We start from the raw sequence: 15,319 nt of genomic DNA on the forward strand, positions 1-15,319 counted from the left end.
TACAGTAATAAAAATAATCAAGTTTACATTTATTAACATGAAGATGCTACCATGATAGATCAGTTGAAGAGAGTGGTGGCACTGAAAGGCAGAAACAGACAACCCCCATTTATTGCAACTTCACTGAATTTTCTGTGTCTGTATTTAAATATGAAGAGTAATGCCAGAAACAACAATAACATTTATTAAGCATCCATAAGCCAGGCAATGGAGGAAGCATTTTATACTATTTATCTTAATCAGTCTTGACTCTAACCTTATGAAGTTAAATGTGGCAAAAACAAACCTAAAATTTAACAAGAAAGGCTAACTGACATGTGCAAGTACACCAAGCTATTGGGTGATACAATGAGGACTTGAGAGGCAGTCAGAAGGCACCTGGGTGGCTCAGCTGGTTAAGTGTCTGCCTTCAGCTCAGGTCATGGTCTTGGGGACCTGGGATCGAGCCCCACATCAGTTTCCCTCATCAGCAGGGAATTTGCTTCTCCATCTGCCCCTCCCTCTGCTTATTCTAAATAAATAAATAAATAAATAAATAAATAAATAAATAAATAAATAAATAAATAAATTTAAAAATTAAGGAAAGCATGTAAAATAAAAGAGATCTCAGGGCATATTCCTCCAAACTCTAGTGGAGACAGAAATATTCAGGGGCTATCACTGAAGGATGGGGTTCAGCCTAATGCGGGGCTAGGACCCTAGGACCCCAGGATCATGCCCTGAGTCAAAGGCAGATTGTCAACCACTGAGCCACCCAGGCACTCCCATGCATACATTCTCTGACTGGAAGGTATTTATTGTGCATCCATTAATGTCAGGTGGTGTTCTAGGCAGTGGGGATAAAGAAGTTCATAAAACAGGTTAGATGTTTTTTCTTGTGAAGCTTCTATTCTTGTGGGAGATAATGGGTAATAACAGATAGCCATGGAAATGAAGTCCATCTTTCCTGATAATTTAGATAAACAAAGCAAACTGCTCTGGCAAAGCTTAAGTAAGGTATAGTGATTGAATGGCTGAGGAAGGCTTTTCTGGGGATGTAATGTTACACAATGAAGTAAATGTTTAGAAAGAGCCAGACCGGGGAAGGCCTGGTAGATGAGCACTTTAGAGAAAAGACAGGGCAAAAGATGAAATCCCTAAGTACAAATGGACTTGGCAATTTTAAGGGGCAGACTTAATCTCTAGCCTTCCGTTATTTAGTACATGGGCTGTGATGAGACATGACAGGTTTAAAGAAAGGCCTTAAACATGATCATGAATACCTCTTTATGAGAAGTCTGAGGTTAAAACAAATACAGTGCAATTATCTGCTTCTTTAACAAAATTAAGTAGCTCTTTCCATAATCAAAGGAGAAAGAATTTCAACATGCAGAACACTCCACATTAACATAAAAAACAAAATTCTGGCAATGCATCAAGAATGCGATAAAAATTAAACAAAAGGGAAGCGTGTAAAAACTATCCTCATTATTGTTGTGCATTAATTCTTTTGTTCAATTATATTGGCAAAGGAGAATTTAAAAACCAAGCAGATTAATGATTCTAAAAGTTTAAGCTCCTTTATCTTCAAACTACAGAATGATGTGTGCTCTGCCTCCATCTGGTCTTACTTTCTATTTATTTGTCATCGTGTATTCAGTATTCAGTTATTTCAGCAAGGAGCAATTCCTTAGCAAAAATTCACTGTTTTCCACCATAATAAATGAGCACACTGCAGCCCAGTACAGCCTTTTATGCGTGCTTTTTACACAGGTGGATTTATAAGGGAAGTGTCACCTGCTTCTCATGTGGCTCTTCCCAGTAGGGTCCAGTTGATCTTGCAGAAAGGTAGTATGTTTTCTAACGTATAACTTAAGAACTTCCTCATTGACAAAACTTGATGCAAATCAATTCTGCCCATCAGTGACAAGATATATGAATTCCATCTTGGTTAGTTTAGCCTCAAGCACTGAATTTTCTTGTTCTTATTCTGTGGAGTATATGTTGCAAAAAAAAAAAGGGGGGGGGGAGAAAGAATGTGTCTGCATGATGAAAACTCATCTATCATTTTAAAAACATTCCCTTAGGGATACCCGATTGACTCAGTTGGTTAAGCATCTGCCTTCAGCTCAGGTCATGATCCCAGGGTCCTGGGATGAAGCCTTCATTCTAGCTCCCTGCTCAGTGGGGAGTCTGCTTCCCCCTCCCTCTCTGCCTCTCCCCCTGCTCTTCTGCTCTTAATAAATAAATTCAATCAATCAATCAATCAATCAATCATAAAGCAGTGCTACCTATAGTCATCATGTACGTTACATCGCTAAAACTTTCTTTAATCTTACAGCTGCAAGTTGGAACCTTCTATCTTCTTCCAATTCCTCCTTTTCACATCCCGCCCCCTGCACCCCTGTAACAACAAATCTCTCATATCTTCTGCTATGAGTTTGGTGTTTTGTTTTGTTCTAGTTTAGTTTTAGATTCCACATATAAGTGAGATCAAACAGGTAATGAACATCTTTCTCTGAGTTATTTCACTGAGCATAATGCTTTCAAGATCTGCCATGTTGCTATAAATGGAAAGATTACTTTTTTATAGTTGAATGATAGTCCATCCTACATACTCATGACAGCTTCTTCCTTCTCCCTTCATTAATGGACACTTAGGTTGTTTTCATGCTTCAGCTCTTGTAAAACAATGCTGCTGTGAACATGGAGGTGCAGGTATCTTTTTGAGTTAGTGTTTGGTTTCATTGCTTCCCAGAAACAGAATTGCTGAATCACGTGGTAGTTCTGTTTTTAATTTTGAGCAACACCTTTACTGTTTTCCACAGTGGTTGTACCCATTTTCATTTCCACCAACAGTCCACACACGTATCCATTCTTCACATCCGTACCAGCATTTTTATTGCTTATTTTTTGATGATGTCCATTCTAAGAAATTTGAAGTGATATCTCATGGTGGTTTTAATGTGAATTTCCCTGATGACCATTTTTCTTGTACTTCTTGGCCATTCATATATCTTTTTTTTAAATACGTCAATTCATGTCCTTTTCCCAATTCTTAATTGGAGGTGGGGTTTATTTTTTGTTTGTTTTTTAATTGTTCAAATTCATAGTATATTTTGAATAGAAAACCCTTATTAGGAGCAGAATTTAATTAAAGTATTTATTGATAGGTAAGGACTTACTATGGCTATTAGTTGCTTTCTGGTTACTGTATAGATCCATTGTTGTTTCTTATCTTGCTTTCTTTGATTGTACTTTGATGTCTTTTGGTTTCAGTATGCTTTGACTTCTTTCTCATGTTCCTTTGTATAATTGCTACAAGATTTCCCCCTGTTGTTAGCATGAGGATTACCTAACATATCTCAAAAGCATAACATATATTTTAAGCTGTAGCAACTTAATTTCAATAGAATTCCCAAGTTTTACACTTTTATTACTTCTCTCCCTCATATTTTAGGTTATTGTTGTAACAGTTAACAATTTTTGTATTGTGTGGCTAATTACAGATTACTGTGGTTATTTTTACTAGTCCATTTTTTTTTTTAATTTTCAAACTAGAGTTTAGGCTTATTGTGCACCATCATTATCATACTATAGAATCTATAATGATATATTTGCCATTACCAGTGCTTTTTATGCTACCTTTTATGTTTTTGTTAACAAGTGTCCTGCAACTCAACCATCTTGTAAGGTGGGTAGTGAATGAATTCCTTTAGCTTTTTAATTTGAAGTCTTTACTCCTCTGCTTCATTTCTCAAGGAAAGCCTTACTAGGAAACAAAATTCGGGGTTGCTTTTTTTTTCCTTTCAATATTTTGAATACATCATCCCATTCTCTTCTGGCTTAAAAAAATTTCTGTTGAGAAATATGCCAGTAGAGGCCCCCTCGTACATAACTTCTCTCTTGCTACTTTTAAAATTCATTTTTTTGTGTGTGTTTTGAATTTTATCAATTGAATTATGATGTGCCTTAGTGATCTCTGTTCAGGTTCTACCTATTTGGAATTTGTTGGGCCTCAAAGATCTGGATGCCCATTTCTTTTCCTAGGTTTGGGACATTTTCAGCCATTATTGCTTTAAATATGCATTCTGGCCTTTCTCCTTCTCTTCCTCTGGAATTCCCATAAGGCAAATAGAGGCATACCTCATTATATTGCATTTGACTTTCTTGTGATTCACAGGTAATATATTTCTTTAAAATTGAAGGAGTGGAGCAACTCTGCATCCAGCAAGTCTATTGGTACCTTTTTTTTTTTTCTTTTTCCAACAGCATTTGTTCCCTTGATGTCTCTGTGTCACTTTTTTTTGGTAATTCTCACAATATTTCACCTTTTTTCATTATCACTATATTGGTTATGGTGGTCAGTGATGAGTTATTTTTTTATATTATTATTCTAAATATTTTAAGGTGCCATAGGCTATGCCCATATATAATGGTGAACACAATCAACAAATGTATGTGTTCTAACTAGAACAAGCACTGTCTGTCTCCTCCACCCAGTGTCTCTGCCTCTCCTTGGCCTTCCTAGTCTATGAAAGAGAAAAATTTTGAAATAAGGGCAATTAATAATCCTACATTGGTTTCTAAGTGTTCAAGTGAAAGTAAGAGTCCCAAATCAATCCTTTAAATCAAGTTAGAAATGATTAAGCTTAGTGAGGAAGACATGTTGAGAGCTGACACAAGCCCAAAGCTAGACCTTCCAAGCCAAAGAGCGAATTTATGAATGCAGGGGAAAATTTCTTGAAAGACATTACAAGTTCTACTCTAGGGAATACATAAATGATATGAACGTTAAATGGCCTTGTTGCTGATACAGAGAAAGTTTTAGTGGTCTGGATAGAAGATCAAAGCAGCCACAAATTCCATTAAGCCAAAGCCTAATCCAGAGCCAGATCCTAACTTTTTTCAATTCTGTGAAGGCTGAAAGAGTTGACTAGTTGTAGAAGAAATGTTAGAAGCTAGCAGATTCATTTATAAGGTTTAAAGAAAGAAACTATTTCCATAACATTAAAGTGCAACATGAAGCTGCAAGTGCCAGTATAGAAGCTGCAGCAAATTTTCCAGAAAATCTAGCAAAGATATTCATGATGGTGACTACACTAAACAGCAGATTTCCAATGTAGACAAAGTAGCCTTTATTGGAAGATGCCATCTAGGACTTTCCTAGCTAAAGAAAAGTGAATGCCTGACCTCAAAATTTAAGAAGACAGACGGACTCTCTTGTTAGGGTCTTACACATGTAGTAACTTCAGGTTAAAGTCAATGCTTATGTGCCATTTTAAAAAATCCTAGGACCCTTAAAAATCATGCTAAGTATAGTCTACTTGTGCTCCTTAAGTGGAACAACAAAGTTTGGATTACAGATCTTCTGTTTATAATATGGTTTACTGACTATTTTATGACCCACTGCTCAGAAAAAGCTATTCCTTTCAAAATACTACTGCTCATTGACAAAACACCTGGTCATCCAAGAGCTCTGATGGGGACGTACAACAATTTAATGTTGTGTTCACTCCTGCTAATCCAGTATCTAAGCTGCAGCCCATAGATCAAGGAGTAATTTCAACTTTCAAGTTTTATTTTTAAGAAACACATTTTGTAAGGATATAACTGCCATAGAGAATTATTCCTCTGATGGATCTGAGCAAAGTTAATTGAAAACCTCCTGGAAAGAAAAAAAAAAAAAGAAAAGAAAAGAAAAGAAAACCTCCTGTAAAGAATTCACACTTGTAGATGCCATTCAGAACATTTGTGCCATTCAGAACATTGGAAGAGGTGAAAATATCTGTATTAACAGAAGCTTGGAAAAAGTTGATTCCAACTCTCACGGATGACTTTGAGGGGCTCAGGACTTCTATGGAGGAAGTAACTTCAGGTGTCGTGTTAATAGCAAGAGAGCTAGAATTACACATGGAGCCTCCCAGTGTAATGGAATGGTTGCAGTCTCATGAGAAAGTTAAATGGATAATGAGTTGCTTCTTATGGATGAGCAAATACCATGGTTTCTTTAGAGGGAGTCTACTCCTGGTGAAGATGCTGAGAAGACTGTTGAAATGACAGCAGAGGATCTCAAATATGACACAAAAATAGTTGATAAAGCTAAAGTGGGATTTCAGAGAATTGATTCCAAGTTTTGAAACACACTATACTGTGGTAAATGTTATCAAATAACATCATGTGCTACAGAGAAATTGTTTGTAAAAAAAAAAAAAAGACTATCAGTGTGGCAAAATTCATTGTTGTCTCATTTTTAAAAATTGCCACAGCCACTCCAGCTGTCAGCAACCACCACCCTGGAGAGTCAGCAGCCATCAACACTGAAGCAAGACCCTCCATAAAGCAAAAAGATGAGAACCCAGTAAAAACTCAGATGATAGCATTTTTTAACAATTAAGTATTTTTCATGAAGATATGTACATTGTCTTTTAGACATACTGCTACCTAATAGACTAACCTATACTATCAATACTAGGGAAACCTAAAAATTCATTTGATTCAGTTTATTGCCATATTTACTCTTTCATTATTGTCTGGAGCTGGACCCACATTTCTGAGGTAGGCCTGTGCATATTCAGATCAATATTAGAGAGAGAGAGAGAGAGAGAGAGAGAGAGAGAGCATTATAACATGTTTAAGGATAATTGCACATAACACCTATACTTCTCTGATTAGGCTATTCTGACATGTGTATGTGGGAAACAGGTCTACCATTTGTCCCATCATAACAACTCTCTTGTTTTCTCATCAGACACTAGTAGATGCTAGATTTCTGAAATAGATTAATAATCCACAAAAATAAGGGGCTAAAAAAATGATAGGTACTGCCATGATGTTGCTTACTCGTTGGCTGTCAATGTAGATACTTAGGTTCATTTGGACAGTCCAAGTGAAGTTTGACAATGAGCTACTGGTGAAAGCTTGAAAAAGACAAAACGTTACTATATTGACTGAACATCCTTAATGGGGAATTGTGCCTGTCATCTGGTAAAAAGAATAACCACAGGTACCTTTTATTCACATAATAATGGATGCTTTCCAAAAGTGCTTCTTAGTAATTTTCTGTAAACATACACCCAACAGAGCTTCTCTCTGGTATGGTACCTTATCATGCACAAACAGCTTCCACTCATGCTTTTAGGTTTTAACTTAGGATATCTATGCAGAGATACACAGTTCCCAGAGAATAACGGGGTGGGTGGGCTGACCTAGGCCAGGCCCCTATCTTAATGTTTGTGCCCTTCCATCTCCCAGGCAGTGAGACTCTGGATGGTGGCTGATCTGATAGAAGCAGGTCCTATGTTCCAAGGGAGTTTGGCTCCAAATGTTTAGTTGTAATGCAGGCATTAGGAACACAATGAATTCTAATTACACAGCACTATACAAACTATATTGTAGAGCATTCTAATTCAACTGTCCCTGTCTGTACACTGTTATTTCAGTGGTAAATTACATTTCAAATTCTGGCTGTGGAACAGGTTTTTCCTCCCACAGGGGAGCATTTAAGGACTCAGAATTTGTGAAATATCAAATCTGGGCGAAAATTTCAACTCATCCAGCCCAACATTGTTATTCTTCTGGTTTGTGATACCAAGACATAGAGAGGATGAAGAACTTGACTTGGCCGCAGGGGCAGAAAAGAACCCCAGTTGAACCTGATTCCACTGGGCCAACTGTGTGGCTTGGCCCTGGGCCAGTCGCCTGACAAGGAGTGTCTTTTTTTTTTTTTTTTAAGGGGCCAAGTTATGTGCCTGTGGGGATGAATCTGCCCAGAGTTGAGCTGTTTTCCTAATGCACATGAAGCTGTATAGAAATATATATATATATGTATCTGCACTGGAGTGGTCCTGCTCCTTTGCTCATTGTTAGGTCTGTGATGTTCCTGCACCATTGATAGATATGTTTGTTATTACAGTGCTGTAGCATTCCAGGGAATGAATGCAATGAAATCTGTTCATTGTTCACTTTCAGATATTTGGGGTATTCCCAGTTTCAGGTTATTACAGATAATGCTGTGAACAATTTCACATTCATGTAATCATTTTAGCAGTATTTGCTGATTATAAAAATTATCCTGAGTTTTACATTTGCCAACACATGAAATTTGAAAATGACCCCATCTCTAGAGATTTTGATTCAATAGATGTGGGATGGGACCCACAAAGTACATGTGCGACAGTGTTTAGGTCCTACATGATTCTGCTCTCCAGAATCATGCCCTGGGTTTTCTCACTGAGTGAATGAGATATGTTTCCTGTTGAAAGTGGGGGTTCCTTTAGAGGGCATGTCTTTAAGTTGTAAACCAACTGTGAAAGCTAGTTTTAGTTTGATTGATTTCTGAACTAAAGAAAAATTGGTACTTATCATACGTGCATTTTAATATTTAACTTCTAAGAGTTCAAAGTGTATGTCATCGTCTACTGCTTTGGGAACTCTTGGGCACATCTCGGTTTAAGTCTGTGTAGCCCAAGGCTGGATTGTTCATACTTAACAGGGTTGGAAAAGGGGAGGAGCAGGAAGGAAGAAGAGAAGACTGGCAGTTTTAGGACCCCTCCAGCTCACCTCTCACTATTAAATGTGAGACACAGGATAATCAACTCTTCTTGTTCAAGGACCCCTCCTCCATTCTCTGCAAGCCCCCTGAATGCATTCCGAGAGCTTGCACAAAGTGAATCTGGCAGGAAATGATGTTAGCCATTACCAAATGCTTTTTGGTAACTAATGTAATTTTCATAGTATCAATGGAAAAGTTTGTATCTAGACCTTTTATGTACTCAAAAACAGTAATAGCTTTAAAAAAAAAAGGGTAGATGAATGTTTCAATAGAACTCAAATAATTTCTCCTTGTTTTCCTATTAGTAGTCCAGAAAATGAAGCAAAACTGCAAAGATTTTAGCTTGTGAATGGGAAAGGTAATGATGAACATGGCAATGAATCCTCCATTTTCAGGTACTGAATTCAGGTATTCAGGTACTGCTGGGTGTTGATAGACTGCTCCTTAAATTATTTTATATAAACTTAGCTCTCATACCAAAGTAGAGCAGTAAAACTTAAAACCACAAAGGAAATGAAAATGCTTTATAAAGTAATGCACATGAAGCTGTAATTTGTGGATGGGTGGTGGAGAAGGCACTGCTTGATGTCCCTTGCCCTGCACACTATGCTGAAAGCCAGAAATGGGCATTTAAATCTGCAAGCATGAGTATCAGGACTTGCAGAATGTCTGGTAGGGAAATAATACCCACAGTCCTATCTGCTTCATTTATTACTAACCAACCAATGGACCTATAAGTAGAAAAGTAGGCTGCATGTGAAAGTTGAAAGAAAAAATTGAAGAATGGACATTATAAAAAATGTCTTTCATATACTCTACAATGGAAACAGCCCACAAATGAGAAAAAATAACAGCATATAGATCCATGTAAAAGTCTTAGGCTCTAATGTTATAATGCTTTGATTTCCTTGACTACTCTTAAGAAAAATTAGCTGGCTATATCCTGCCATTTTCATGTCAAAATATTAATATTCGAAAGATACATCTGAAAAAATGAAGTACCAGGTAGCTATAATACTCTTCTAAACATCTGTTTTCATTTTTAGAGTGGTAGTTCAGTTTATATTAACTATAGATGATGTTCCACATGGAAAATAAATCTAAATGAGCACTAAAACCTTATTCTTTTATCATGTCTTTTCTGTAAGAAGTTCATTTAATGTGAGCAGCCCCAGTGGCCCAGCAGTTTAGTGCCACCTTCCACCCCGGGTGTGATCCTGGAGTCCCGGAATCGAGTCCTGCATGGGGCTCCCTGCATGGAGCCTGCTTCTCCCTCTGCCTGTGTCTCTGCCTCTCTCTCTCTCTCTCTCTCTCTCTCTCTCTCATGAATACATAAATAAAATCTTAAAAAAAAAAGTTCAGTTAATGTATGTTCATATTATTCAGAGGATAAATAAAATGAACTATAATAAAGTGAAATATATTATTTTCATGTCTTATTTTCTACTCCAATCTTTTAAGATGAATGGCTAATATTCTGAGATACTATTCTAACAAAGCACCTTTAAAACAGGAGGGGGTTGAGAAGGCATCATTGTCTGATTTCAAAGGTTTACAACTTAGACCTGAGGCAACCACTTCACTTTTGGTTACTTTGGAGACCCTCTTCTGCATATGGAACAGTTAACCATCCCCCACCCCTGTAGAGCATGAGAACAGGAGGGAGATAAAAAGAGAGGGGAAGTGCAATTTGGATATTGTGTTTGTAATGATACTGTGCTGGGAATGGTATTGATATCATAGCTTGCTTTAGGTTAAAAAAAATCCTTGGTCATCTTTCTCATGCCATTCAACATAAATTTAATAGTTCTAAAGGAAGGCCTTAAGTTTGTCAATTATGTGATATAACACAGTACAATAACTTATTAAATATATTGCAAATTAAAATGATGGTTTACATCTAGGATCAGAGAATACATTATATCCTATCTAAGCCACATTTTGTTTTCAATATCAATGAGGACAACTAAAAAGCCCTCTTCTGAGCTACTGAAGATAGAATTGATTCTCTGGGTAAGATAGTTTCCTACTAGACAGCATGAATACCAAAAATATTTTGTCATCTCTAGCTGAGTCTCAACTTAAAAATATTCCTTATCTGAATTATCTAAAAGCTAGTGCAATACCTATATGACAAAGAAATGGAATTATTCCTACCATATATGTTTCTAATAAACTAGGTTGAGCTAAAAACTGGTCTTTGTGCCCTAGCAAGATGTCTTCTAGTAAAAGAAATTTTATTCTTTTCTTTTTTGAGACAGAGCATGCAAATGCATGAGCATGAGGAGAGGGAAAGAGAGAATCCCAAGTAGGCTCCATACTTGTTGAAGAGCTGGACTCCAGGCTCAATCTCATGATCCACAGACCCTGACCCAAGTCAAAGTCAAGAGGGAGAAGCCCAACCAACTGGGCCCCTCAGGTGCCCCAAGAAATTATTGTAATAAGAAAAAAAGTCAAGATTGATACCTTGAAAAAACTTCTATTACATCTTATTTTTCTTAAGACCCTTTTTGATATTACAGTGAAGTTTCTGTTGTTCGGTGGATGAACAAGACAATTACTTTTTTATTCTACCAGAGAATAATAACTGCTCAAACAAGAGAGCTTAGGAAGGGAGGGGCACCATACTCTCCATGTTCCCCATATCAACCATAAATAGCCCATTTCCCACAGAAATAGCCACTGTAAATACTGCTTTGTGTGTCTTTCTAGTCTCTTTTCTCTATGTACACATCTAACAACACAAAGAATCATCTATACAGTAATAAGCTTTCTCTTTTGTCAATATATGTTTTTCTCTATCAAGTACTCTTCTATAACATTTTTAATTATTAAAAGGGTTCTATCATATAAATGTCCTTATAAATAAGTAGAAAGGGATGCCTTAGATATTCCTACTTAAGATTTTCAAAAAGCTCAACTAATATTCGATAAAGGAGGAAAGACTATCCATTGGAAGAAAGACAGTCTCTTCAATAAATGGTGCTGGGAAAATTGGACATCCACATGCAGAAGAATGAAACTAGACCACTCTCTTGCACCATACACAAAGATAAACTCAAAATGGATGAAAGATCTAAATGTGAGACAAGATTCCATCAAAATCCTAGAGAAGAACACAGGCAACACCCTTTTTGAACTCGGCCACAGTAACTTCTTGCAAGATACATCCACGAAGGCAAAAGAAACAAAAGCAAAAATGAACTATTGGGACTTCATCAAGATAAGAAGCTTTTGCACAGCAAAGGATACAATCAACAAAACTCAAAGACAACCTACAGAATGGGAGAAGATATTTGCAAATGACCTATCAGATAAAGGGCTAGTTTCCAAGATCTATAAAGAACTTATTAAACTCAACACCAAATAAACAAACAATCCAATCATGAAATGGGCAAAAGACATGAACAGAAATCTCACAGAGGAAGACATAGACATGGCCAACATGCATATGAGAAAATGCTCTGCATCACTGGCCATCAGGGAAATACAAATCAAAACCACAATGAGATACCACCTCACACCAGTGAGAATGGGGAAAATTAACAAGGCAGGAAACAACAAATGTTGGAGAGGATGCGGAGAAAAGGGAACCCTCTTACACTGTTGGTGGGAATGTGAACTGGTGCAGCCACTCTGGAAAACTGTGTGGAGGTTCCTCAAAGAGTTAAAAATAGACCTGCCCTACGACCCAGCAATTGCACTGTTGGGGATTTACCCCAAAGATACAAATGCAATGAAACGCCGGGACACCTGCACCCCGATGTTTATAGCAGCAATGGCCACGATAGCCAAACTGTGGAAGGAGCCTCGGTGTCCAACGAAAGATGAATGGATAAAGAAGATGTGGTTTATGTATACAATGGAATATTACTCAGCTATTAGAAATGACAAATACCCACCATTTGCTTCAATGTGGATGGAACTGGAGGGTATTATGCTGAGTGAAGTCAGTCGGAGAAGGACAAACATTATACGTTCTCATTCATTTGGGGAATAAAAATAATAGTGAAAGGGAATATAAGGGAAGGGAGAAGAAATATGTGGGAAATATCAGAAAGGGAGACAGAACGTAAAGACTGCTAACTCTGGGAAACGAACTAGGGGTGGTAGAAGGGGAGAAGGGCGGGGGGTGGGAGTGAATGGGTGACGGGCACTGGGGTTTATTCTGTATGTTAGTAAATTAAACACCAATAAAAAATAAATTAAAAAAAAAGATTTTCAAAAAGCCCATAATTCAAAGGATGTTAACAAAAGTTAAAAATACATTTCTACATCAGTTAAAACCCTTTGGAATCCAAGTACTGATGGAAGTTATATTCAAGCAGAAAAAGGAACCACTTCGTATTGAAATTCTAGTGAGTCATCTCAGAGGAGAACAGGACAGGACAGACTCTTGAACAAAAAATGATACAAGAATGTCTGGGTGATGTCTATGACTCTGGGTCCTGAAAGGAAGGTGCTATGTTCTGATACAATATCTCACATGTAGCTTGCAGAAAGCATGTCTAGGGTCACCTGTTACTAGCCTTAAAGATAATCAGATACTTTATTTAGTGGACTGTATTCTTACATTTATTATAAAAAGTCTCAAAGAAGACATCATTATGAACGGATTTTGCCTTATAAGAGGTAGCTCCAGAAGAAATATTGTTACAATCTTCAGTCCTTTTTTTAAGTTTTATTTATTTATTCATGAGACACACATACAGAGGAGCAGAGACATAGGCAGAGGGAGAAGCAGGCTCCTTGCAGGGAGCCTAATACAGGACTCCATCCCTGGACCTTGGGATCAAGACCTGAGCTGAAGGTAGACACTCAACTATTGAGCCACCCAGGTGTCTCACATTCTTCAATCTTAAAGAATGATAAATAAGATAACATTTTTTTTCTAACAAGAAAGGAATGAAATTATTTGGGGAATGTGTATATTGAATTAGATGGGTGACAAAACAATCTTATCTTTTATGTTGAGTGTTATGCAAAGTGTCCTTGAAAAGCCTGCAAGCAGTAAAATAAAAGAAGTGCTGAGCATCAGGAGGTAAAGTTACTAGACCATCTACTAAATCATCTAAATTAGGAATGAGATAGAGATGCTGAGGGCAGGAGGAGGATAGTAAATTAACTTCAAAAAAAGTCACCATACATTTTATTGATTTACCATTCACTTTGTTAAAACCTGATAATTACAGTTTTAACCTAAATTTCATAAATATCCTAACAACTTAAAGTTCTTGTGACTCCTCTCAAGTGTGTGTGTGCGTGCATGTGTGTGTGCATGTGTGTGTGTATATATAAAATTTAAATCATGAGAGTATATTACCCATTTGATTTCACTCTGATATCAGATCTTATAAATTAAATTCATTGAATGTTTACACTTGACCCACTATGCGCCAAGTATCCTGCTTGGTTCCAGACAGGGAAACTGCTTCATCTAATTGCACTTGAAGGCCTCTTGATAGTTAGCATTTTTTAGCAATAAAGCATTGTTTCATTAAGGTAGGTACATTGTATTTCTAGATATAATGCTATTACAGTCAATAGACGACAGTATAGGTAAACACAATTGTATGCACTAACTGTGGTCACTTCAGCAGCACGTACACTAAACCTGTCTGCACTGAGAAGGCAAAGGCTTTGACTTGCTTTCTTGTGATATTTGCTTAATTGCGGTGGTCTGGAACCAAATCCATAACACCTCAAAGTTATGTATGTACTCTTGTTTCTCTGCATTGTGTTCCTGCATTGTGTGCATAGGAACCTTAGTTTTCTTTCCAATTATTTTTTCCTACCCTGACTGAATAATTATAAATACCCTATTCTCCGGGTCACTGATTGTTTAAGGATAATCAAAACTGCTTTTGAAAATCTGTATAAAAATATTCAACTCAGTTATTTTTCAACTTCTGGATTTCTGGTTTTCTTTTTGGTGGTTTCTGAGGGTTTCTTTGTCAAATTTGTTTTGATCATAACTTGTTTTTCTAACTTTGTGTAGTGGTCTGTGTATTTTTCTAATTTACTAACCTTCCTTCAGAGGATAATTCTGAATTCTTTGCCTGACAGTTAATACATCTTCATTTCTTTAGGAACAGGTATTTGAGCTTTATTTCATTTCATGGTGTCATATTTACCTGATTTTCTGTTTTCCTTGCGTTCTTACATTGGTATTTGTGCATTTGAGTAATGGGGCTTCTCTCACAGACTTGACAAACTTGCTTTGGCCACAATGGATCTTCAAGAATCCACTCATCTGAGTGTCTGGGTATATATGTTGATAATGTCCTGGACAGATGGGTCTGCTCTTGTGCTGTTTTTGGGTGAGGCATCTGAGTGCTGATGTTGGGGATGGGAGGGTATACTAATGGCTGAGAACAGAATACTACTGTTAGCTTGTTTCCCTACCCAAATGATGCTTTGGATGGAGCTCTGGGCTTGTCTGAATTCTCAGGTCAGCCTTACTAGATGGTCAGGACTAACTACTATATTGAATAATAGGTAGAGCTATGAATATGCTTCTGCTGTCCTGACAAGGCAGCAGGACCACACTTAGGGCTTGTACAGCTCATTGTTTTGGGCTCTGAATTAGTCCAGTGTATACTGAATTACCCAGGCTTTACCAATGGTAAAGCCATTGGTTTTGCACTACAGCTAGGGAAAGACTAGGCCTGCAGTCTCTACTCAAGTGCCACTGTAAGGAGGGCTGGTTGATGGGCTATACAGCTTCCTGTGCATCCAGTTGTGTAGGCTGAAGGCTGTATTCATTGTTGGGTAGGGCTACAAATT

At 37.3% G+C, this 15,319-nt stretch overlaps 1 long non-coding RNA gene across 1 annotated transcript in view; it reads right to left on the reverse strand.

Annotated features, from left to right (window-relative positions):
- Positions 1-15,319, reverse strand: part of LOC106559531 — a 450,184-nt gene that overhangs the window by 1,230 nt on the left and 433,635 nt on the right. The gene's annotated exons all lie outside the window — the stretch shown is intronic.

The sequence above is a fragment of the Canis lupus genome, chromosome 11, assembly GCF_011100685.1.
Source record: "Canis lupus familiaris isolate Mischka breed German Shepherd chromosome 11, alternate assembly UU_Cfam_GSD_1.0, whole genome shotgun sequence".
Lineage (NCBI taxonomy): Eukaryota > Metazoa > Chordata > Mammalia > Carnivora > Canidae > Canis > Canis lupus.